The following is a 26,617-nucleotide window of genomic DNA, read 5'->3' as shown; positions in this document are numbered from 1 at the left end:
GGAGGACATCACTGTGGTCCTCGGGTGGGGTGTGAGGTCCGAGAGGTCAAAACTACTCCCATAGTGACATGAAGGTGTTTAGAAACTTTCATTCTCTCATAAGCTGTGTCAGGGGAGGAAAAAGATTCCCTCACCCCTCATCAGGTCCCTGGCTGGATCTGAAAATTAAACCCACAAAGACAGATGAACAGGAGAAAAGTGTACCCATTTTACTAATTTTTCCATGTACACGGGAGCCTTCACAAGAGAATGAAGACCCCATGAAGTGACCAGAGCAGGCACCTTTTATAGTTTTAGACAAAGAAACAATAAATATGTGAAGAATGGACAAAATAAAGAAGTTGGGAGTAGGGGTGGCGATGGTGAAGTGGAGAGCTCAGAGTGAGTTTAACAAGGTTTGTTGGCAGATTCCTCTGGAATGTCTCAGGACTGATAGGAGTCTGTCTCCAGTGAGGGGGCATGTATTTCCTGCCTTTGGGCAGAAAAGGGAGAGCTTTTTCTGCATTTACTGCTTCTAATTGTCTTTGGCTCAAAATTCTTATGTCAAACAGGCGTAATTGGGGGTGGCATTTTCTGGTTTCCTTCAAGTGTATCACGGAATTCCTTTAGAGCAATGACATCTTCACTCTGGTGATAAGTAAAATGTGTGCTTCTGAATCATTATGTTTTAAAGTTTTCTCAGTTTCAATTTCTACTACAGTAAATACCAGTAACTACAATCCCATCGCTATAACAGAAGCTTTCTGGGTTTTTGGTGATTGTTAAGGGTACCGACGCGTCCTGAGACCACAACGTTTGAGAACTGCTGCCTTAGATCTTCTATTTCAGTACCTGTTTGGTAGACTCGGAGGAATTGGTGCTAAAGAGAGGAGATGAATTGCTCAGCATCATACAGAGCTTGAGGCAGAGTCAGGAAGAAAACCCTGTAGACACCACGCTGCCCAGGTCACTTTGCTGATTAACCACTACTGGCCACAGCAGTGAAATTCATACGTCCCCTTACTTCCCTCCAAGTATATGGGGCAGGAGCCTCTCTGCCCCCTTTACCTCCCGCCCCCCTCTCCACCACCTCTGGGGAGTGTGGGGTCATCTAGGATGAGAACACAGCAAAACAACACTACTGAAAGCCAGTCGAATAAGCAAAATTGTAAAGTCGGGTTTGTTCGTGCTCCTCTCTGAAGGATGCTAGCTTTCTCAGATGGAGCCAGGGGTAGGTCATCCTGGGACAAGAGTAGGTAAGACTGCAGCAGCGGAGCAAGGCACGCTGGTCTGCAGCACACTCGGCTTTGATTGAAAGGTGACCAGGTAGGAACAGTCAAGATCTATTTTGTCTCATCTCTTGGATCCCAATTGTGACCCTAATCTGCTGTGACTACAGTTACTGTCTTTTTGTTAATGGACCGCTCCAGGGAAACGTAACAATTGGGTTACATGTAAGAGGGGCCTTGGAATTATCTAGTGTGTTCACTCATTCATTCAGTGGTGTTTGTTGAGCTCCTGCTGTGGGCCCCACACACGTCTGGGCTCTGGGGATGCAAGTGATTACATAGACACAGGTCCTTGTCTCATGGAGACCACCTCTTAGCAGGATGGGCCACTCCCTCCTTTTCAGATGCCGGAGGCTCAGAGAGGTGAAGGGACTTGTCCAACGTCATACAGCCACATGAGAAAAGAATTTGCTGAGTATTCACCATGTGCCTGACCTCCCGGGGGAATCCAGCAGAAATAGCCAAGCCAGTCTGTGCCACAAATGAGCTTGTTAGAGAGGTGAGACTTACATCCCAGTTAGTATTGTAAGGGTTTAGAGGGCAGAGGCTAAGTGAGTAGAAAGTAATTATTTAATTGCTTTAATTACTTAAGGGCAGTTATTATGCAAGAAAAAAATTTGTCAGGGGGTTCATTTTTGTATGCTTGTTTTTTTTTTAAGTTCAATTTATTAAGCTACAATGTAAAACTCAAGTTCTTAATTTTATTTTTTTGAATTTTTAAAAAGATTTTATTTATTCATGACAGACACACACACACACACACACAGAGAGAGACAGACAGAGAGAGAGAAAGGCAGAGGCACAGGCAGAGGGAAAAGAAGCAGGCTCCATGCAGGGAGCCTGATGTGGGACTTGATCCCGGGTCTCCAGGATCACACCCCAGGCTGAAGGTGGTGATAAACCGCTGGGCCACTGGGGCTGTCCCAGTTCTTAATTTTAAATGCTGCTTATAAATATTTATAAATCTAGAAAATTTGAAAAATCGGTTTTGAAGTCCTTAGATAAGTATATCACTTACAAATTCGGTTAAACTACTTCATTTTTAAAAAAGAATTTATTTATTTACCTGACAGAGAAAGAGAGCCCACAAGCAGGGGGAGCGGCAGAGGGAGAGGGAGATGCAGGCTCCCTGCCCAGCAGGGAGCTCGATGTGGGGCTCCATCCCAGAACCCTGGGATCCTGACCTGAGCTGAAGAGAGACTGAGCCGCCCAGGCACCCCTAGTTAAACTACTTTAAATATTTTAGACTGCACATAAAATTTAATACATTTGACTTCCTTTTTGATTAACTCAATTGCCTGATTTAACAAAACATCCTGAGTGCCTGAATAAGCTCTTAAGGAATTAACAGGTCACAATCTTATAATGTAAGTGAAGCTTAAGTTTTCTCAGATGTTCCAATGCTGTATAAACTTAGTGAGATTTCTACTTAAAATCAAAAGTCTAAGTTAGTTATTCAATTAATACTTCAAAATGAAATTTCAACACTGATTTATTTATAACTCAAATAGGCCAAAGTATCCTAAATGTTCACATGCCTAAAATATCAAACGTTTGTGGATCCTTAAGGCAAAATATTAATGCTGTAGTTTTGATACCCTTAAGCATTTCCATACCAAATTTGACCTCTTTCTCAAATAAAAGAAATTAGGGAATAGTTCAGATCATCCTGCCATATTCTGGTAGTTACGTTCCCAGGGAACTTTGAGGGTGGCTCTCTCAGCCTGCTGGAGGTTACATAGATACTGACTCGATCCTTACCTGTTGCCCTGATTGTCAGGAATACTCTGAGCCGTGTCCCCAGGCATGGCTTTTACAGTCATGTTAGACAGTCACTGATTCTGCTGCTCAAAGAAAATTTCAACTTCCTCTCGAGCCAGTCATTTGGATTTTACTTTTCTTTGTTGTTGTTGTTGTTTAATTTTTATTTATTTGGCAGAGAGAAAGCATAAGCAGAGGGAGCTGCAGGCAGAGGGAAAGGGAGAAGTAGGCTCCCTGCTGAGCAGGAAGCCAGACAAGGGGCTGGATCCCAGGACCCCGGGATCATAACCTGAGCCAAAGGCAGATGCTTAACCAACTGAGCCACCCAGGCACCCCTGGATTTTACTTTTTTTTAGATCTTAAGATATGTGAAAGTACTTTATGCCAAACACCAACAACCTTGAGCTGAGAGACTCCTGCGTTGGTGGATCACTCCTATTTTTAGAACCTCACAACTCTATGGGATATTAAGGTGTCAATGTGTGTTCTACTGGGGGTGGTGAGTCATTTCCATCTGTGACATGTGAACAGTCCTCCCTCTACTTTAAAGTCGCATTTGAAGACGAGGCCCTGGCCTTCGAGGAATATACAATTTAGCATCCTTTCTCTAACTCTTGGGAACTCCTTGAAGAGTTACATTTCTTGAAAGCCCTCCTGGCCCTGCCACAGGAGGCCCAGGATTATGCGCCAGGAGGGTAACAGATGTTTGAGGAATTGAATAAGAAATGCTGTAAAAATGTGGAGTCAAGCGGAAAGCTCTTGTAGAGTTGATTCAGCTGAGACAGAAGGAAGACTAAGCCTTCAAAGAAGTTTAGCAACAGAGAGGGTATAAACTGGTAGAAAGGTACGGTCTGTGGAGGCATCCTGGAGGTTGATGGGAGTGAAGGAGTTCTGAGGAATGGAATAATGAGAAACAAATTGAATGAGAGCTTACTGTGGCCAGCCTCTATCTTACATGTTGTATAGCTATTGACTAACCCGTTGCCTTCTCCCGGCATCCCTAGAAGGCACGAATCATCATGATTGCCATGTTCCAGAGTGAGGAAACCGAGGCACAGACAGCTTAAGTCATACGCTGGCATACTGTGTGCATGATGACGTAGGACCCCTCAGCATACACTTTAGTGTGACATTCGAAGACGTGGAAGTGCCCCCCCCCCCCCGCCCGAGTTCCCCTTCCCAGTCTCGCTGGCTGGTCCTGCTGTCCGAGTATTATTCCAACTGCCTTGAAGTGAATCTTTCTTTCTTTCTTTCTTTCTTTCTTTCTTTCTTTCTTTCTTTCTTTCTTTCTCTTTCTTTCTTTTTTTCTTTTCTTTTCTTTTCTTTTCTTTTCTTTTCTTTCGATTTTATTTATTTATTTATTTGAGAGAGTGGATGTGAGCAAGCAGAGGGAGGAGCAGAGGGAAAGGAACAAGCAGACTCTGTGCTGGGTGTGGACCCCAAACTGGGGCTCCATCCCACAACCCTGAGACCACCACCAGAGCCAAAATCAAGGGTCAGGGGCTCAACTGACTGAGCCACCCAGGCACCCCGGAGGTGATTCTTTCACACAAGGAGCTTGTTGGCGTGCTTGAGGGCAGAGCAGGGCCCCGTGGAGCTTACCAAAAGATGTAAGGGAACAGGTTTGTGCCTGCTTACCAATAAGTGTTTGCATTTTTAGCAGAATTCGATCTCAGACTGGCCACCATGGGAGTAGGCACCTGTTAGTGAGCTTGTCTAGGACTCTACCTCTGAGCACCGGAGGTGGTTACTCTCTCGCAGAAACCCCGACAACTGCCTAACTGCTCCTCTGTAGGAGGAGGCCAACATAAGCAAGCCGGGTACCAGCCAAGGGACAGGGCTTTTAGGCAAATGGCATAACTAGAGACAGTGGTGTTTTAAGAGGAAAGATTCCTTGAGCCAGGAAAGGAGGAGGTGATCCTGTGAAGACAGTGGGTGCCTCTCAATGTAGAGGTAGAGGGAGGACTGCCTCGTGGACTGCATCCTTCATGAAGTAGAAGTCAGGGGCTCGGGGAGAAGTAATGCGGGTGGGTTGGTAGAGAGCTTAAGTTCAGCGGTGATGGCACAAAGTCCCTTTTGTTTCTCCCATTTACAGTCTCTCATGTGAAGCAGGGCTGCCCAGGACCAAGAGTGTAGAGCTTCTCTGAAGAGAAGCCTAGGAGGCTGGGCATGGCCCTAGGGTTGGAGGTGGGGCATTTGTTCTGACCCCTTGCACCTATCAAGATGTCAAGGTCATCCAACAGGAGGCCAAGGATACCTCCCACCTCCTTCCCTCCTTCTAATGATAGGTGAGAAGAGACAAAGCACAGCCTGAAGGCCCAAGTCGCCAGAGACTCTTGCTCAGCAGGACTCAGCTAGTCTGGAGGGAGAAGATGATGAGGCATTTACTTCCCCCTTCCCAAAGTGCATTGGACTTCTGGATGCTCCGTCTTGAATTCTAAGATTCCCTGAGGTCAATAAGGAGGACAGTCAGTTCTGGAAGAAATAAAATGACTTTGTCTTTTGTTTCTCTGCAAGAGCTGATGAATAATTCAAGGCAGTGGTGAGGAAGTGGGCTCTGTAGGACAGGCCAGCTCGGAGCAGCAGGGACATCCTGGTAGGTTGCCATGGGACTGAGCTCCCAACTCCATCCCATGTACTCCTTAGCATCTCTGGCTCGGATCCCACACATCTCCCACAGTTCCCGTGGAACCGGGCTCCTTTTCAGCCTAGGGGATGAATGTCTGCTGCAGAAAGGCCCTGGAGGGACTTGCAAACTCAGGCAGAGACAAGCAGGCGAGGGGGCCAGCTGCCTCCCTTGCAGGCATTTGCTTTGCACTGAGAGGGCAAGTGGGGGGGGGGGGGGCGGGGGCGCTGCCAAGGGGCAGGGGAGAAGTAAGAAAGTGGATTGGCTGGCTGGGGAACGCCACAGGCCTGCTGGACCTTGCATCTGCATGCCATGTGTAGCCACGGGGCTTCCTTCTCTGCTCAGCTGGAGACAGTCTCCTTGTAAGTAGTCCTTCCCTGAGGACTCACCTTTGATCTGGATTTGCTGGTTCCCATTAAAGGGGTAGATGTCAAGAGCCTCCCATAGGGCAGATGCCCATCTCCAGCTAGAACTGAATTCACACTTGGGCAAACCAGACACCTTGCTCAGAGTCAATAATCAAATTGTCTGGATTTTGCCTTCGAATTCAGCTGTCAGTGTGTTATTATTGTATCCAGTGACATTAAAAATACCTCTGAGGCACTTTAAGTGCATAAAACACCACACTGCTTGTCTTGTAAGAGTGGCTGTGCAAAGGTCCTGGCACCGATGCCCGATTACCCAACACAGAGCTGGCTCCGGCTTTCCTCACCATGTGGAAGACTTTTTCTAGGGGGCCACAAGTGAAGTAAAAGGAAAAGGGTGTCCGTTCAATGGCATGGGATTTCAGAGTGTAACGTTTTCATTTTGCAGCATTCAGCTGTATAAAAGTGTGTTTAGCGACTCAGTCATAAACTAATTGAGAGATATTGGCAGTCAAATCAAGGTCTCGTATGGGACCAGGGAGTGGGTGTTGATCTCAATAAACCCCTCATTAATCTTCAGCAATATTCCCCAAAATAAAGAGGAAGGGAACCTCTGTGTGGGAGCAAATCCTCCTGGAGGAGTCAACCTCCTGGCTTAGAGTCACTCCCTGCAGTCAGTGTGGTCTGATAACTTTCTGGTCCCCCAGGGAAAATTAAACATCTTACTTCATTAAAACAGATGTCTTCACTGTTTTGTAAAGCAGTGCTTCCTCAAAAAACCCCAGGTACCTGAGAGTAGAAGGAATGGTGTGAGGTTGCTCCCAGAGTGGGGTGTGTGTGTGTGTGTGTGTGTGTGTGTGTGTACACACTGGGAAGGGGGGAGGGTGCTAGAGGAATCCCTATGAAAACAGAGCCTTGAGCCTCCACTCATTCATTTAGCAAGCACAGACTGAGTGCCCACAGAACAGCCTGATTTAGGAATTAGATGCACCGAGACAATAATAACAATAATAGAACACTCTCTGTGTCTAAACCCTATTTCAAGTGGCTGAGGTCTGAATGTCTGTGTACCCCCAAATTCATGTACTGAAACCAAACCCCCACATTGGTGGGGCCATGGGGAGGTGATTAGGTTGCTGGAGCAGGGCCCTCATAAATGGGATCAGTGCCTGTAAAGGAGACCCCTGACAGCTCCCTTGTCCCTCCTGCCATGTAAGGACATAGTGAGAAGACAGCCATCAGTGAGAAACGGACTCTCACCAGATACGGAACGTGCCAGGGCCATGCTCTTGGGCTTCCCAACCTCCAGACCTGTGAGAAATACACTTCTGGTGTTCATGAGCCTCCTAGTTTATGGTGTTTTCGTGATAGCAGCGTGAACAAACTCAGACACAGGCCCTTCTGTGTTTCAGGAAATGTGGAATTTGGTGAAGAAGAACAACATATCCCCAATTAACCAGAAAACACAGGAATATGTAATCAATATTATATAGGGGAGAAACAGGGAATTGCCCAGGAGGGAGACATATTTTCTGAAGTTGGAGGCGGGAGATGGGGAGAAAGGCCTCCTGGAGACAGCATTCCTTCTCCTTTCTTGGTCCCATTTGTGAGCCAAAAGACAAGCTGTATTAAGTCTAATAAACCTAAGAATAGTTCTAGAGACTTAACTGCCCTGGTGTTTGGAATGAAATTAGATTAAACAAAGAACCAGTGTTGGCATCTTCTGGTTTGCCAGAACTTCACATCTCTAGAGTCAGGTGGTTTTTTTGTTTTGTTTTTTGTTTTTTAAAAATTTAAGATTTCATGGATTTAGAGAGGGAGAGACAGCATGGGCAGGGGAGGGGCAGAGGGAGACAGAGAGAGAATCTCAAGCAGATTCCTCAAGCGTGGAGTCCAATCAGGGGCTCCATCACATGACCCTGAGATCTATGACCTGAGCTGAAATCAAGAGTCCGATGCTTAACCCACTGAGCCACCCGGGTGCTACCGTCTATAGAGTCTTTAAGGAACCCACAGATGCTTGGTTGCCTCCTACTTCTCTGAAGCAACCTGCTCCTTGAGTTCTGGCCTCCTTCAAGTTATAGAATCTTTGGGAAATAATGTCTTACTTGAGATTATTGATTTTATGTTTCATTTAAATAGTAGTGTAGAAAAAAAGAATTTTCTTGTTTATTCCCTATGCAATAAACAATTTTCAGCAATACCATTGATTTAATAGGCATTTTGTGATGTTATCCTTAGGATATAATCACCACTTACTATATTCTTTCTGTGGACAAATGCACCTAATTTGTGTTGAAAAGAAGGAACAAAAGGAATATTTTTGCATAAAAATAGAAGTTTTTAAAAAACAATTGTTAAAAAAAAAACAATTGTTAACTATCTTTTTTTTGGGGGGGGGACATTGCTGGGTGTGGGGAGGCAGAGATGAGTTCTGGTTTCCAACATCCATCAATTCACAATATAAAAGAAGGAGCAAAGCAACCACACACACACACACACACACACACACACACACACACACACAGGCAGCCACCAAAGAGGAGAAGCTTCAGAGGAGGAAATGTTCCTGGGGACTTGACTCTTTCATTTCACAGCACACCTTCTTGTGTGGGTGTCCTGAGCCCCTGCCTGGTAATCCATATAAAAGAGATAGGACAGTCATTTTGAGTTTTTTTGTGTGTGTCCTGTACAGAGAATTTAGCCAGGCTAGGTAAAGTGATGGGCTAGGGCCAGGATTTTAGAACTCGAAAATATTTTGCTGCCTGTCTGGAAGCTGACCATGATGAGAGTTGGCTATAGGCCCTAGCAGATGCATTTCCTAAGGATTTTCTGATTAATGAGTCCAGAGGGCCTCCCATGGGGCAAGACAGTCACGTTATTATCAGATTACCAGTAAATAGGGGAATCTAAAGGTTGAAGTGAATGATGGGACACCAGGAGTATCAGCCTAGGTTCTCATAAACACTTTTGTTTCCAGGACATGCAGGGACAAGGAGTGGCTTCAAGCATGTGTGACTTCAGGGGAGAGGGACGTGATTTTCCAAGTGCACCTCCATGTTTGCAGAGACGCCCATGAATGCTGTTCCAGCCTGCAAAAGCTACCCCTTTGCAGTGGACATGCATCATGACATCTCACAGCTCAGCACTTTCCCAGGACCCCTTGTCAGTTTGAAATTTTCCAGATTTATGATTCCATTTCCTCAGGAAGGAGCCAGAAACTTCTTTTCCCAGATTCCTTTGCAGCTGGATAGAAGCATCGGTCTGGCCTCCTTAGATGCACCGATGCAGGACTTTGATTAGCAGGAGAGTTTGCAGAGGCAGGGGTGCTGAGTAGAAGAAGCCTTTGGATGAGGGTGAGGGAGAGACAAGTGGGGCTTACACAGGCAGGGGTTTTGATGGTCCTAATAGCAGTTCCCCTATAGCACTGTAATAGCAGTGTCTCCAGGGACAATTAATTAGAATGTTGGTCCTTGCTGAGGAGCTGCCAAGCCTAATGATCCGGCCTTCCCAGATTTCACTGTGGAATCACCAGTGGAGCCCAGTGAATGCCGTGGAGGTAGCCACAGTGAGATGTTTGCAATCAAACATCTTACTCCCTGTCCTTGCACATACAGGGCATACCAAAAAACTCTGCAGCCAAATTAATATTTTCATGTACCCTTTTAGTAAACATTTTAGGTATTCCAGCCCGGCAGAGAAAGTATGCATGTGCTTATCCTTATTTTAAAGTCAAGGAAACAGTCTTTTCAGAAAAGTCTAGCAATGTATACTCTAGTGATATAGTACACCCAGGTTAAAACTAGAGAACCAGGCTTTCTGACTCGTTGTGAAGGGTTTTCTCTACACAAACCTGCCTCACTATGTAAGGAGACTTGAATCCTATCCTTGATTGAATTCAACTAGAAATTCTCAAAAACATAAAAATCCTTCCAAGTAGCTGTTGGCTTAGGATACTCCTATGACAGGGGGCAGGGCTGGGGCTAGGGTGAAGAAGTACAAAATGTAATGGGCACCGAAAAGTGCAGTGATGGAGATATTTTAATGTGATATTTTAAAAATAAAAATTAATGGGAAAAAAGCCACGATGAACAAATATCCAAACTGTAAATAGAAACAGGATCAGTATGAATGATTTTCCCCTTTGTCTCAAGCTCTGATATAATAACTGATCCTGTCTTTAGGGAACCTATACATATTATTTTAAAATAAGTTAACCACACAAATTGAGCTCCTAATTGTCTTCTCAGATATTCCAAGTTTGAATCTTTCCCTCCCGGTATGTGAATTTTCTCCAGCAGGATCCATAGCAGCATCTCTCTATGAGCATTCCGGAGCCCATAAATTTGGATTAGATCAGAATATCTGTGTCCAGACCTGTCTGGATCTTGCAGAAATGTTAACTCTGGCTGAATCTCTAAAACAACAGAGTAAAGGAGACAGAATGAAACAAAGGGAAACATAAGATTAAATTTTAATGAATATCTGGGCTGTTGGCCGTCCAGCACCTCTACACAGATGCCTTGATAAATCGTAATGATGATGATGGCCATTAACATTTATTTGACACTGTTCCAGAAACTGAGTTAGACACTTTAAACAGATGATGGCTCTTGTCACAGTCCCTGTAAGGGAGGAGGAGCTCAGGAGGAAAGTGAGGTTGAAGACCCTAGTTACCAAATGGCAGAGCCGCAGTACAAACCCAAGGCAGACAAACTCCAAGGCTCAAGTCTTCCTGCTATAATCAGTTTCCTTTCATGGAAGTGGTCTTGTTACCTCCCAGAAATCAAGAAGTCTGAGGACTATGGAGCGCCCAGACTGGCCTTGCCCAGCAGGCCAATGGCTATCATTCTACTGATGGCCTGAGGAAAGCCACACCTTCTCTTTGATGAGTGACCTGCGATCCCTGTCCCATGACCCGGCACCGCTGAATTATCCCTGCTGTGTCAAGAACTCTGTCCGGTCCCAAAGGATAGCCTCACAGATTTTTATGTTCATTACATTAACCCAGAAGCTCTAATATGAGAAGAATGTCTTCAGAAGGCATCCTAACACAGATGGGGAAACTGAGACTTAGGTCAGTAAAGCAAATGCAATAGTGAAAACTGGGGCCAGAACCCAAGCAGGACGCTGCTGTCTTGTACAGCTGCTCAGTTAGTCCTCACCCTATGTATCCAAAAGGCTATGCTGCATCAGTGAGGCTGGAGACTCTCCTTAAAAGGTTTAGCTTGTAGGCCAGAGGTCAGACACTGGCATTTTCTGGGCCAAATCTAGTTTGCAGATGTGTTTTTTTTTTTTCTTGGTTTGTAAAGTATTTTTGAAAAATTTGAACTAGCTGATATCATTTAAAAAATCAAGGATTTTTACCTACAAATCCAGATTTCTGGCTTCTTTTGACAAATTCCAAGACTAGGATACACTGGAACCATTTTCACAGATGGCCACTATTGGCCAGGGCCGGTGGTATGTTGGAGCCCACTCAGACTGGCCCGGACGAGCCAATTGTAGAGTGTTCAGAAATGTTGTCGGTCAACTGTTAAACGCTTGATAGCCTGAAGCCAGCCGCAGTGGGATTATTTATACCACAGATACTGGCCAAATGACAAATTAGAGCTTCTATTTCCCTTGCCCTCCCTCTGTCCCTCCCTCCCTTCCTTCTTCCTTTTTTTCTTTCCTTCCTTATTTCTTACCTCCTCCCTCCCTCTTTCCTTTTTTCCTCTCTTTCTACTCTTGCTTGCTTGCTCACTTATTTACTTACTATTTTTCTCCTTTTTTTTTTTTTGGAGTGCCAATTTATCACTGTAACACTGGCTGAAACTAAAGAGAATTCACCCTGTTTAGAAAAACATAGTCCCACTGGGCCATCTTCCCATATTTATGTTACCCCCTGGCTGGGGAAGGCACTGGAATTCTCATCTCCTATAATAGACTGTGGCTAGAGATGGTGACCTTCCTAAAGCAAGCTTGCGTATTGTTGAGTAGGGGAAAAAAACTAGTCATCACAGTCTTGCCTTTAGGCTCTTTTACAACGTTTCTTACTCAAATAAAACACAAATGTGCAAAACCAAAAAACCCAGCTCAGGGAATTATGGTAAAATGAGCTTCACTTAACAATATCCAATTTGAGAAAGGAAATAATGACAGTAGAACCAGAGGCCCCCTGGTAACTTATCCCCTTCCTCCTTCCCAAAGGTAACCATTCTCCCAACTTCTAACACTGTAATTTCAGTTTGCTTTCTCTTGTGGGCAAATATATTTTACATCCAGCTTCTTTGATTCGACATTCTATTTGTGAGCTCCAGTCGTGTTTTGGAATGGAAGGATTCCACTGTTTTCCTGTAAATATTCCGTAGCTTATTCATTCATTCGACTTTTGGGGGTTTTCCACATTGAGCTATTTTAGCCTGGGTTCCCCCAAAATGAGAGCCTAAGACAGAGGTTTACCTGTGAACACTTCATTCAAGAGTGTGTTTCCTGGGAGTTGGTGTGCAGGCCACAGAGAGAGTGACATGGAAGAAGGGTGGCCAATAGAAGGGTGTGTTGCTAAGCTAACCACAGCCATAGTCACAGGTGCTCAATCCTGCCAGCGTCTTCTGACGGGCCAGGTGAAATGTACTTCAGAACTGTTCACCAGGGAGAACAGAAGTGGGAACTTTTATCCATTGCCCATCGGCTCCTGCCTCTCGTTGGTCAGGGATGATCCCACCATATAGCTTCTCCTGTTCTGCAAGGTCGTGCATGCATGAGTTTTCCATGTCAGAAGTGCTCCATGGCAGGAAGTCAAATGTATGTGGTGAAGGTCCTCGATGAGGCATGGACCTTCTTCACCTGCAAGAAGCCAAAGTCTGCATGAATTCAGCTGTGACAGCAAGGGTAAGGTCAAGTGGAATCTGAAGTTGTGTAAAAGAGATGTCCATGTATTGGCTTTTCTGAATTTGTGAGCGGTCTTACCCACGCGCCTTGGTGCACACGTGCACATATTTCTGTTAGGTATATTCATAGGAGTGGAATTGTTGGAACAGAGATAGTTATGTGTTTAAGCTTAGGAGATATTGCCAAAGAGTTTTCTAAAGTGGAAATATTTATTTCCATTCCCACCAGCAATGGATGACAGTTGAAGTTGCTCCAACATCTTGTGTTGTCATATCTCTTTTTAAAATATCATTTAAAAGATTCATACAGATTTTTTCCCTAATATATACAGCTTTCTGATCACTAACAATCGTTGCCAGATTGTATCTCCTTAGCTGCTTGGTTCACTTAACATCACATTTTACATCTGGTCATTTGAGTGCTGTGTCCTGGGCTGCAGATGTGCTCATGTATTCTGGGCTATTGTGGTGAGATCAACAACTTTGCACTTGACCTCAGTGGCAATCCAAAGAAAACAAAGGGAAAGGAACAAGACATTTAACATCCCCAGAAGAAGTCACCATAATTGATTACACTTCATGTATCAGGAAACCATTCCAAGTCTTTGACTAATTTGAGACTCCCTGTTGTGATAGAGAATCTCTTCCTTGATGAGATGTTATAATTCTTGCCAGTAGTATCTAGGGACCTGCTTTTCTCTGCTCAGAGTCTAAGTTGTCTGTAACATGTACTCTTTTTTTTAAATTATTTATTTATTTGGGGGAGAGAGAGTGTGTGAGCAAGAGTGAATTGTGGGAGAGGGGACAGAGGGAGAGTGAGAGAGAGAAACTCAAGCAGACTCCTCCCTGAGCATGGAGCCCAACATGCTCATAGCCCTGAGATCAGGACCTGAGCTGAAATCAAGAGTCAGAGGCTTAACCGACTGTCACCCAAGGTGCCCCACTTGTGGTCTTTAATAGAGAAATAGGAAGGAAGGAGAGACCACCCTTCAAGTCAAGGTCTGGCCCCAGATTCCCTTTCTCCTTTGTTCCCATCCAAGGTGAACCACCACCTGACTCCTCTGTAATGCAACGAAACAGCCAGTGCTCTCATTCTGAAGTGCTCCCTTCACTTCCATTGACCATAATAACATTTCCTTCTGTGTGGTCATCTTGGCCTGAGCTTCAGAGTAGCAGCTCCTAGATAATGCCCCAAGTCTTGGAAAACCACACTTAAGTATCTCTAGCTTCTAAACATCCTTTCCAAAGATAGGGAAGTGGGCTACATGAATTATAAGCGGAAAGAGTTTCTACTTCAGAAGCCTCCAGAAGCTCCCCAAGGTCCACTGTTTTCTCTGGGGCCTGCTGTGACCATTTTACTCCCTGACCACGAAGAGCAGAGGCTCTTTAGTGCCTTTAGTCCTGCCTCTACCCTGTGTGCTGGCCCAGTCCCCCCACCCCCCAGCCTCTACAGGCTGTTCCTGGGCACATTGCTGGCCCACCTTGCTCTGCAGGACCATGGAGCTGTGCCTACTGTGGGCTGTCCTAGGGCACCTGGCTGGTCTTCTTGCCTAGAAAGATGCTTCACCCACTCAGGGCTTCCTGCCTGAACAGCCAGTGTTCATTGCTGGACTCACCATATGTGCTTACTGAGCAATTTCCAGGCATCTATCTCGTTTAATTCTTGCAGCTCTTTGAGGCAGCCGCCAGAATTAACCATCTTTACAGCTTGGGAGACTGTCTTTGGATACCTAGTTAGGAAGTGGTCACAGTGGGATTCAAACCCAGGTAGTGGCCTCCAGAGTCCACCCCCTCAGTGACTATGTTGTACCTACATTTCTCGCTCAGTCCCCCAAACAGAGACTCTCAACAACCAGCTACTTACCTTAACTTCCTTTCTTTGTGCTCGCAGCTCCTAGGACTGTCCTAAAAATGACTCCAGGGAATTTGATTGGGATGTATCCCCACCCCTTGTCTTCTCCCAAGGCCTCCTGAACCTCCTGAGATCAGAGCCCTTGTGTTTTGAGCTGTGCATTGGTATAGACCATAGTCTAGACTTTCAGCTTCAAACCCCAGCTCTGCCATTTAGCACATGTGAAAACTGAGCATGTTGTTAGATGCTCCAAGGCTTGGTTTCTACACTTGTACCATGGGATCATACTAATGCCTGCCTAATAGGGCTTTTCATAGGATTAGAGGGGTTGATGCATGTCAACACTCTCATACAGTATCAGGCATGCTGAAGGGTGCAGTGAAAATCCGATTTACTACTAACAATATTCCTGTTCGGTTTTTGAAATCTGAAGGTTGAAAAGTGCAAACACAGATTCCCTTTGGTTCATGGTTTCTCCAGGTCCTTTTCCCCTAAACCACGTTTTAGGGCCACTCTTCCCCACAGCCATTTCACATGGCTTTGGAGCACCACACACTTTCCTATCACCACTTTTCTGGTTGTATAAGGACTTGGCTCTTCTCTCCATTTGGAGAGGACACCCAGCTCTTCCTGGTGGCCCTGGCTCAAAGCCTGTGCCAGTGGTGTAGCCCTAGTGGATGCAAAGTGCCTCCCCTGGAATTCAGTGACTCAGAGGCTCATTCCATAGGGAGAGCTCAGAACATTTGTGAGGTCCTGGGTGACAGCGGATTATCACCTTAAATCAGAGGTCTTGGATGCCCCTCCTAGACTTCAGAGCTGAGTCTTACTAACAGTCTGAGCCGGTGCATCCACTGGCAGGATAATGAGAGCCCCAACGGTCAAGCCTCACATACGGAATTTTTGAGTTTTCTAGGGGTTACCCATTTAAACAGGGAAAAAAGAAAGAGGTGAATTAATTTTACCCATACATTTTATTGAACCCAATGTCCAAAATATTATCAGATCAACACATATTTCATTATTAATGAGATAACTTATAGTTTTAAAATTTGCACTAAATCTTTAAAATCTGCTGTGTACTTTATACCTACAACACATCTTAACTTGCACTGCTCATTTCAAGTGCTCAGCAGCTCTACATGCCGCTTGCTACTGCGGTAGACAGTGTGGCTGTGAGCCATCAGTCCAAATGATCCCTGTCTCCTTAGACGGTTCCTGTTAGAGGTCTCTGTTCTGACAGAGGAAGCATATAGCACAGTGCCTGGCATGTGTGGGAGGGCGATGCCCGTGTTATTCTCTCCTTTTAGTTTTCACTTTTACTAAATCATCCTCACACTGACTTATCCTTTCCCTCTTATTTTGTTAGATTGTTCACCTTTTCCAGGTGAAGGGAGCGGAGAGGCCTGGAGGCAACATTTAGAGCAGTGTTGGGTGACATCCCCAAGGCTGAAATGGTCCATCTGATTGGAACTAAAACTAGATCCTTGCCCTATAGACTCTACCCAGCCCATTTGTGGTTGCTCCAGAGTGTGACCAGCTAGACCAACAGACTGAATAAACCATGGCACATCCAGGAATGGAAAAAAGGAAGATCTCTGTACTGTTAATAGAGTAACCTCTGGGACATTCTCTAACTAAAAACAAAACAAACAACAACAACAACAAAAAAACCCCACCACCAACAAAAACCCAAAAAAACCACCAACTTATAGACCATGTTTATAGTATAGTATCTTTTGTGCAAAAAGTGATATAAATATATGTGTGTGTTTGCTTGTTCTTAAAAAGAAAAAATGGCTAAATAAATAAACAAAATTTTAAAAAGAAGATAAAAAGAGACAAAGGCAGAATAAACCAAAACCTAACAAAATGGTCTCCTTTAGGGTGAAGGAACTGGACAGAGGAGATAGGGATGGAAGCTAGTCCTCTCCGAATGTACCTGATTCATGACATTATGGACAGTATTAATGTCCAAAAAATGCATAGAGCTTTTTATCAGAACATTGGTAAGCTATTTTCTTTTTTGGTAAGCTATTCCTGAGAGTTGGCGAGTCGGCTTCTTATCCCAGAAGCGCTGTGCTACTCATGTCAAGGATCCACTTTCTTGTCTCTTACATACGATGGTGGTTAAAATGAATCTCATACTAGTGCAGTGGTTCTTAATCAGGAAGTGTATCAGAGTGGGATATCTGAGGAGATTTCTCGAAACGTTTTTCTGCTCCAAGAGTCTAGCAGAACCAGAGGTATGGACGTTTTGATTCTGACGTTGCCTCTGTTTCCAGACCCTGCTACTACCTCCTTCAGTCAAGAAACCACCATCATGGTGGCTTTTCAGATAGATGGCATCCACATGAATAGCTTTAAAATGAAAGTTTAGAAAATCAAAATAATCAAACTTCTGGCAAAGGCCATTCTATCTGCTTCTAGATTCTCTGTCCTTTCGAAACAGCTTCTCTTTCTGCTTGACACGTGAAGGCTCCAACTTGCCTTTTTCCTCAGGCGCCATCATGGCCTTCCCCAGCGTCTGTCCTTTCACGTCCTTCCTGTATTTCAGATGTGGCGTATGAGACCCAGCAATAGCTAAGTACATACAGCAAATCAAACGATGCGGCCCAAATTGAACAGAGGTCTTCCATATCTTATCAATTTACCCAATAACATTGTCTTTCTCTGTAGAGGTTACATTTTTATGCACGTAAATGAGAATTAGAACATCTCTGCCCTGTTCCTCTCCACAGTACAGCGATACAATGATGCATGTTGCTGCCCATTTCACTGGAACATTTGCCATAAATTTGCTTTTAAAAGACATTCTCTTACAGTACTGTCAATGGCCACTGCATTAAAAATGAGAAAAATATGGAAACGTGCATTAAAATATTCGGAAATAAATGGCTTCTTTATTACATAAAAGCTCTCATGTGTCTCAAAGGTACTGAGAATAGAATAATTTATCGTAAATGAGATTATTATTGCCGGGAAAAGGTCTATTTTAATGCCAGTTTTCTTGGGGATTAAACCAAACCCTAACAGTCCACTGGGGGTGTTCACAAATGTGTAAGTCAAACGCTTAAAAGCTTTAAGTGGGAAATACATGCTGATGTAGCATCTTTGGGAAGATGGAACACATTCTGTCTGTTCTTATCTCTGGGGGGGGCAGGGGGGGCTCAGCGCCAGTGTCCAGAAACCAAATGAAGATAATGACTCCTCTGAAACCCAGATGAAAATCCGCTGTGCTTTGGGGTTTGAATTGCGACGTTGGAGCCTCAGACTCTCAGCCCCCAGGGTCTCCAGCAGCTGGGCAGCGGCCAGTATCAGGGATACACTCTGCAAAACAAATACGGTCTTGAGAAAATGTTATCCTGTTGTCCTTTTGGGCATATATTTCGCAAGAAGATAAGTGGGGACTCGAAAGGACAACTGAAGATCTGGAGTTACGAAAAAGAGTGAATCGTCTTTTCTGATAGAGCCAGAAAATAGGGTGTTCTGCTTAATATGCACCCTGGATGTATGGCTGACTGTTGGAGACTCAGAACATGATCAAATGTATTTCTCATGAAACTATATTGAACTAGTATCGTGTGTATTAGCATAATATTTATATTGAGAGACCATTAATTTGATTTTTCTGTGTTGAATCAGTGTCATCTTTATAAACATTAATTATCATTGTGCAGTGACAGAACAGAGACCTGGTGATCAGAATGCCACGTTAAGTCACCTTTTCAGGGACAGTTTTAATGGTCTCAGAGGGGAGAAAACCAACCTTATTCATGAATCTGGGGTGTCTGATGACTTAGGCAAGGGAAGAAAAAAAGTAATGGGCATTCATTTTGCTACCAGTGTAACTGCCATGGAGACTGGCATGCTGCTGATTATATTTCATATTTCCTATACTATAAAGACTTTATTACATAACCTAGCAAGTGACAGCAGATGAAAGGAAGCCATAAATAGCGCAACTAACCTTCCCATTGCCATTTCCTTCCCAGTACCCTTTATCCTATGTCCTTATGCTACTTCATTTCTAGTCAGTACATTGCCTCCTCTCTGAAAAGATCCATGGAGCTGGGTACTAACATCATCATGACCGTCTTGTTTGGAGGGATAGAGGGGAGGGTGTAGGGCATCCAGGGTCCTGGACCGGAAAGAGGAGCTGGCAGGAGAAAGTCTGGCTTAAGGACAGGCCCCCCAGGACTGATGCCTTGGCAGTCTATTTAAGTCCTTGGACGTCTGCACTGGGGTTGTAACAAGAGCCAACATTTATTAAGTATTTTGCGTGTGCCAGGACCTGAGTATTATCTCCTTCAATCCTAATACAACCCCATGAAGTAGGCACTATTATCTCTGTTTTAAAGATGAGGGCTAAAACCCAACAAGATTAGGTAAACCTCAAGTCCACCCATCAGCTAAATGACTGACCCATGTTATGTGCCATCTCAGAGCCTGAGCTCAGACCACTCTGCCCCAACCAGCTCCACTGTGACACATAGCTTGCTTCTTTATCTTTACCTTTTTTGTCTCTCTCCTTTTAAAGATGATGAATATTTCTGAAGATGTGTTCATATTGCCTCTCTTCTTTGTAAATGTGAAGAGCAACATAACAGCTTCTAGACTAAGACTCACGGGGCCCAAATTCTTATTGAGCAGCTACCAACTCTCTGTGTCATAGTGACACCAGACCATTGGGCCTTAGTTTATCCATCTGTCAAATGAGGGAGTTGGATGGTATCTGAGGATGATTTGGCCTCGACATTGGGTGACTCACCATGGTTATGGGGGCTGTTGGGTATGACTCACTTGGACCTCCCCACCTGAGATCTGAGTGCTGGGAGGACAGCTTCTATGATTGCAGTGACTGGACCCCCCAGCCCCAGACCCAAACACCCATTATCTGAATTATTGGGTGACAGTAATTACCACAGTAACATGAAACCTACAGCAGAAACTCAATGATATGGAAAACACGGTGGGTAAATCCAAGCCTATCCATTTGTGGAGGGCGAGGCACATCAGGAACTTCTTTATGTCCAGCCTAACCTTCCCAGCACAGCCCCTGAAGTGCTGCCCTGCCCCAAGCTCCAGCAAGCAAAATAAAGCTGAGAGCAGGGTTTCTGTTCTGCTCAAAGAACATGCCCAGGATTCTGGGCTGTAGAGCTGACTTGCATATTTTCCACATGTATTTGCATAGTGCCTTTTGTTAAGTGGTTCCAAGTCCGGTTTGTAAAATAAGAGACTGCATCAAATCAATGCAGATAGGGCAAATGCATTCCCATCCAGAGCATCCCACACATAGGAAGCATGTCTTTTGAACCAGTGAATGTGAACCCTTCCCACTTCAGGAGAGAAAAGACATAATTAGGCAAATTTGCCATGGTGAGAAGCCTGCCTTTCCTTGCCTTTAATGGGGACAGAGTACTTTGGAGAGGAAAAGTGCCAAATGGTATGTAATTTTTAAAATCTTGTACGTGTTTAATAATTAATGCTTGTTTTCCTTCCATTCTTCCCCGCACCCTCAGAATCTTCCCCCACTCAAGTACAGATCTTTGATATCCTCTCAGGAATTAGGATAGCTTCAACTGTTTACATAACCAGAGATAAAGTCTAGTTGAGAAGATGTTCGGGGGTGGGGGTGGGGGAATTACCAGAAAAAAAACAGAATTATTGTTTGCCTTGGGGTTATGATTTGAGGCTCAGTCTTACTCTCAGAGAGTCATTTGGCCAAAGCTCTTTAGTGGGTCATTTGGTAAAAGCTTTATGGTGGACACATGGATGGGGGTGGGGGCAGTTAACCATTATCTGCACAGCAGGAATGAGTGAAAGCACGTGGTTACTGACACCTGGCCTTCTCTCTGGAAGGGATCTGCTGCGCTGGTGAGATAAGATAAAACTCTAATGCAAATACTGATTTAGTTTCTCCTCTTTTGTGCTGGCCTGCCATGTTGTTATCTCATTTTTGTAGGCTTGACCTCTTCACGGTTTGAGATCTTCTAGGTGGGCAGTTGTGGCATCTTTGTCCGTGGTGGGTCTTGTGCATGAAATGGAGATTGCCTGACCCTCTGCCTCTCCTCCCCTTCTCTGTGTCCTGCCTGCTTTGATGAGCCTACCCGATTTGGGGGCAGCATAAGTCATTGCTGCAATAAGCCATTATTCAAAGTAGATAGAACGACCAGTCACCACAGAGTGAGGGCATCAGCCTTGTGTCGCTACTCATGAAGGAGCAGAAGCAGACTGTGCAGGGAAGGGAGTGTTTACAGCAACACAGATTTGGAGCACTTCCTGGGTGAAGGGAGAGGCGGGAGGGCTGGGCCATGACAGCTGCCCAAGTGGTCCATCTGGGTCAGCAGCTCTTGACCTTCTCAGAGTGCAAAAGAATCATCTGCTCTGCTTGTGAAAGAATCCAGATTTTTGAGCCCCTGGCTCCAGGAACTCGGCTTCTGCCCATATGTGAGGGTCTCAGCTTACTCTCATGCAGGCAGCCCAGGGTCAGGAACACTTCCAAGGGCCAACGGGGCTCACCGGGCTCACTGCCAAGGGCCCAGGAGGAAGCAAAGGAGCAGAAAGTAGGAAATAAACAGATACCTGAAGGCAGCAGAAAATAAGGTCTTTGGAGTCGAACTTCGCTCTAATCTCAGCAACGTTAATCTTCACGAGCATTCTTCCTTCCTGTGTAAAACAAGAGGAAATAACAGTGGTGATATTGGTAATGTGCAGTGACTTTTTTTTTTTTTTTAAGATTTTATTTTTTTATTCACGAGAGACACCGAGAGAGACACATGAGAGAGGCAGAGACACAGGCAGAGGGAGAAGCAGGCTCCCTGCAAGGAGCCCGATGTGGGTCTCAATCCTGGAGCCCAGGATCATGCTCTGAGCCAAAAGCAGATGCTCCACCGCCACCCCGGTGTCCCTATGCAGTGACTCCTTCACACAGGTCTGTGTGCTCTAGCGGACTGCCTGATTTAAACCTCACGATGACACTGTAAGGACGGTGCATGGTGCTCTTCATTTCACACGTGGGAGGCCTGAGGCACAGACTGAGCATATACCCTGTCTCCACGGCCACGCTGCTAAGAAGGGTTGGAGCTGGGGTTTGGACCCAGGAAGCCTGAGTGGGGGGATTTCCATGAGAAAAGGTAGACTATCCGGCCCCAGCCCCTGCCCGACACAGAGGGGCCCAGGATTTGTTTCCTTCCTTCACAGTGTTGCTGAGCATGGTGATCAGCTGACCTGACTTGTGTCAGCTGCTGCCTCTTCTCCATCATTGCCGGAGGGCTGGGGGGAAGGGGTGTGGGAAAAGAGCTGGATCCAAAGACCTTCTCTGAGTTTCTGTTTCCTCATCTCTAAAATGAGGGCCTCAATCCCCTTAAGTCACGGGAGGCAATGCCCGTGGAAACAATTTTATGAACTCCAACGTTCTGTACACACGTCCAGTGCCATTAAGAAGATAAATGTAGTTCTGGTCATGACACAGACCACTCAGATACCACTCCACTCCCTTCTAGTAGCTCCTGGGTGAAATAAATATGTGTGTTAATGTGTTTTCAGATAGTGGTAAAGTCCTCCTTTCCTAATGGGGCCTCATTCTCTCGCAAGTAGAGAAGGGGGGAGATTGGGTACAGGTGTTAAGGCTGCTCCTTGGGGACAGAGGGTAGACTTCATCCCAACGGGGTCAGGAGGACAGCCAGCGCGCAGGGCATTCCATGACATTCCAGAACATTCCATGTATTCCAATAAGGGGTGGGGAGAGTCCATCCCACAAGCAAAGACTTAAGATCTCCAAGGAGAGGCCAGCCCCTTGTTCTGGGCCCTTGCCATGGTAAACAGTCTAACCTGCAAAGCTGATGAACCCTCGTGGTGTTTACATCTTTGATTCAGGCATCTTTAGTGCCTTGTACCGGCTGTTGGAGGTTTTGCTGAGCTAGTTTTGTGTCGAGGTGCTGTTCAAGTGAGAACCTCCATTTGGGGAGAGCCAACCCCAACCCACAGATAGGAATGTGGCAGGAGCCACAGTTTCTAGACTAGGCAATAAAAGCAAACCAGAAAAATGATTACTTTGAGTTACTGTCTGCCTTTTCTAGGGGTCTCCTCGCAATGGCTCTTAGACAAACTTCAGAGCCACCAAAGAGAAATAATGATAATTTTGCCCATAATGAAAGCTTGCAAACAAAATCTAGTGACAAATCAACACCATCCTCCCACAGAGATCTATATACTTCCTCCTGGAAGAAAGAGGACAGTTTTGTTTGTTTGTTTCCCTGGGAAAAGAGCCTGGGAAGAGCCCAGTTAAAAAAGAGAAAGAAAAAGTAAAAAAATCTTCCCCCCTTTTTGGCAATAGGTAAGACCCACTGTTTTTGTTTTATTTTGTTTTGTTTTGTTTTTTATCTGTACCTCATCACTTAAGAACCCCTTAGTTACATTGGAGAGGGAAGGAGTAGAATTCGTGCTTGCAGAATTCAATTCCTTCCAATTCTATTCCATTCCCTCTGGAATGATTTGATAAACATTGAGGGTAGGTCCTGAGGGACAGAAATGCAAGAAGTTGACTTGTATTTCTGTTCTTCTGGATCCAGAATGGGAATGGCCAGCCCTGGGCCGGGGAGGGCTGGGTTCTTTTGGGGGGCAGGGAGGGATCAGAGAAGGCCGAAAGACCAGAAAGAACTAGGATCAAAAGTTGGCTTATACTTAGGTGGGGAGGCAGAAGGAACTGAGCTAAGGGAAAACTTGCCTCTAAGCAGATCATTCTGGATGCAACTCCATGCGTGTTGTCCTATCACTGAGATGAGATAACAGGATTGGAGAGTCTATAACGTGCTTTTACATACACTGCTTCACTTCATCCTTAAAAGAAACTGAGTTATTACCTTGATTTTACAGATGAAGCTTAGTCATGACCTGCCCAGGTTTTGCAGATGCGACACTGAACCTCTATCTCCTGTCTCTAGCTATCATTCTCTCTGCCCCTCCCACTCTGCAAACACCTTGCATTCATAGAACATCTTATGCCACTAAAAGTATTTTAAGTCCTATCGTCCTACGTACATTTCATTTATATTTTGCCTAAACCTCCTACTTGGGATAAAGCAGTCTTTGAGAACTGTGGTTTCTGTTGTTTTGTTACTCCTTAGGAATCTAAGACAAAGCCTTAGTTTTCTCAACTTTTTTAAAAGTTGGGTCTGGACTAGGAAAATGTCTAGCATTGCTTTACTTTCAGCATTCTGTGATTCTGAAATCTGTCACCATGTTAGTTTACACTCCATTACTTTTTTGTTTGTTTTTTGTTTGGGGGGATTTTCTTTTTCTTTTTTGTTTTTTAGTCCTCACAAAAATCACATATTGAGAAATGATGTTCATTGTTCATGCCAAATTCATTACAGTTTGAAAGCTCTTTGGAGGCAGAAAATGAACTTTGATATTTTTGCAAATGTAAAAATTCTTTCAGCCATGCCAAATTAACTCAAAACATCTGAATGGTTTGCCTCCAGGTATCATAAAACTTTCTCTTTTAGACTTGGAATTCTATTTCAGAAAAATTCTATTTTCATAGATGTTGTAGTAAAAGACTGAAAAGTTGCAGACAACCCTGGTGGAATGATATTTGCTGTGTGGGCTGAGAGCCAACTATTGTTCTTGCTGATTCTCAATAGAGAAGGGAGAAGTATTTACTAACTATCCCTGGAATCTCTCAATTAGCTTGGAATTTAAGGGGTTTTCCTGATGTGTTTTGTGGAGGTCATTTAATCCAGAGGGGCCCAGGTGAAAATTCTATTTTTTTTTAAGATTTTTATTTATTTATTTATTTGGCACAGAGAGCAAGTGCACAAACAAGGGGAGCTGCAGGCAGAGGGAGAGGGAGAAGCAGGCCTCTGCTGAGCAGGGAGCCTGATGGAGGGCTCGATCCCAGGACCCCGGGATCATGACCTGAGCCGAAGGCAGATGCTTAACAGACTGAGCCACCCAGTCACCTCAAGTGAAAAAAAAATTTTTTTAATTTAAATTCAGTTTGCCAACATATAGTATAACAGCCAGTGCTCAGCCCATCACATGCCCTCCTTAACCCTACGGTGGAAGATAGGCTAGCTCAGAAGAACAGTTTAGTTCGGGATCCCACCTCATTTTAATCAACCAGCCGGTGGCTCTGAGCAGCCACCTACCCCGGGGTCGGCTCTGTCTGACTTGGTGGATGACACAAAAGCAGCTTAAGACCTGGTCCACGCTGAGCAGCCTGAGAGTGACCGACTCAAGAACAGTTGTCCAAGCTAAGTTCCCAGGCCCAGCTCCCTACCAGGGATCTCCTAAAATCTCTGCAGGTGGCAGCCAGGATCTCAGAATTCACTGAGCTTCCAAGTGATGCTTGCACACCCTGCAGATTGACAACCACTGCTCCGCAGCCTTCTGAAGGACCCCAAATTTATACACATACGGAAAACAGAGGACTGTTACCACAAAATCCCATACCTCATGGGGTGACCAATCGTGAAGCAGCAGCTGGGTGACCGGCTCCTGGGGAGTCCGGGGGTTGCTGGAGAGGGGGAGAGAAGATGTGCGAGGACGCTTCCCCCTGGGGGGGGGGGCCCCCTGTGAGAAAGGCGCGTGTTGCAAAGAGGTGAAGAGTGAGGCTGACCACAGGGTGAAAGACCGAGGCAGGCTTGCTCTTGGGGAGCAGAGCCCATGCTCAGCCTTGAGGGAGGGAGAGCATGTGGTCAGCTAACATTTGGCTGAGGAGGGATTCAACTGAAACTTTTTGATGCCCTAGAGGAGGCGGCAGGTATACCAAGGCCGTGCTGCTCAGTGGCTGCCTTCTTGGGCCTTACGCACTCCTGGTGGGCAGGGAAGGAGGACAACGTGAGGAAGGCAATCGTTTCTGTTTCCCGGGGTGGGGGGGGGGGGGGGGGGGGGGGGGGTGGAATAGCAAAGAGCAGAGCTAGAGGAGCCTAGAGGTGGTCTGTGGGGCCTGCCATGGTCCTGTCCTTCAGAGTTGCAGGCTAGGAGGCCACTGAGAACCTACGGGCCCACAGGGAAGGCGAGACAGTGGGGGGAAGCTAGGGCCCCCAGAGCTAAACTTTGGGGGTTAGGAGGAAGCTACTGGAAATAAACAGGAAGGAGGGAGGAGTGAGAGGGCCCCCTCTGGGGGAGCAAAGGCTGAGGGTCCAAGCAGCGCCCACCTCAGTGTCTGTCACAGATCCCACTGTGGGGCTGGGAGGCCTACGAGACGGAGCAGCCCACAGCCTGCTCTCAAGCTTTCCCCTCCAGTTCCAATGACCGATTTATTTCTCGTTTATCTCTGGCTCTGAGTGTGCAAAAGGGAGCCAAAATGTTAATTAACACAAGAGGCTAAGCAGTTGTTTGACCTCCTGGCTCCGCAGAGGGGGCCAGAGGGGGAGGCTGGGGAGGAGAGGAAGGCAGTGGGACCTCTGCTCCCCTTTGTTTATAGGAAGTGCCTTCCCTCACTGAGTTCCAGCCTAACTGTAAAAGACACGGAGGGTGTGACTATCAGGCTGGCGGTAAATGGGAACACACTGTGGCTTTGTCTGGGCCTGCGGGGAGTTTTTGGTAATTTTTTTCCTTTCAACCCCCCCCCTATAAAAATATCTGGGGATTCAATGATGCTGACGCTGCATTTCTCACCTCAAGCGTGCACTTTCTCCTCCTCGCATGTATGTGTGGCCGTGTTTTTTCCCCTCTGCAGCCACAGGCAGTTTCTCAGTAGCCCTCGCTGCCCAGTGGTCCCACTCCTACTAACTTTACACAGCCCAGATGGTGTCTAAACAAGTCACCACTATTGCACACAGGCTGTGCTCCGCTCCTCCAAATGCACTGGAGTTGGGGAATGTTGGTTCCTGGAAGCTCACAGGGATTCCTCTAAGCCAGCGGGA

General features: G+C 45.5%; 1 protein-coding gene and 1 long non-coding RNA gene across 3 annotated transcripts in view; one reads left to right on the top strand and one right to left on the bottom strand.

Annotated features, from left to right (window-relative positions):
* Positions 1-26,617, top strand: part of LIFR (LIF receptor subunit alpha) — a 238,596-nt gene that overhangs the window by 23,978 nt on the left and 188,001 nt on the right. The window lies entirely within an intron of this gene.
* LOC121487248 lies at positions 17,011-26,558 on the bottom strand. Its single transcript, XR_005986809.1, has 3 exons — positions 26,370-26,558; positions 21,327-21,410; positions 17,011-18,071 (listed from the first exon to the last, which is right to left on the bottom strand). It is a non-coding gene; the product is annotated as an uncharacterized LOC121487248 (long non-coding RNA).

The sequence above is a fragment of the Vulpes lagopus genome, chromosome 3, assembly GCF_018345385.1.
Source record: "Vulpes lagopus strain Blue_001 chromosome 3, ASM1834538v1, whole genome shotgun sequence".
Lineage (NCBI taxonomy): Eukaryota > Metazoa > Chordata > Mammalia > Carnivora > Canidae > Vulpes > Vulpes lagopus.
Note: the sequence above shows the minus strand (reverse complement) of the source record. Positions and strands in the feature narration are given on the sequence as shown.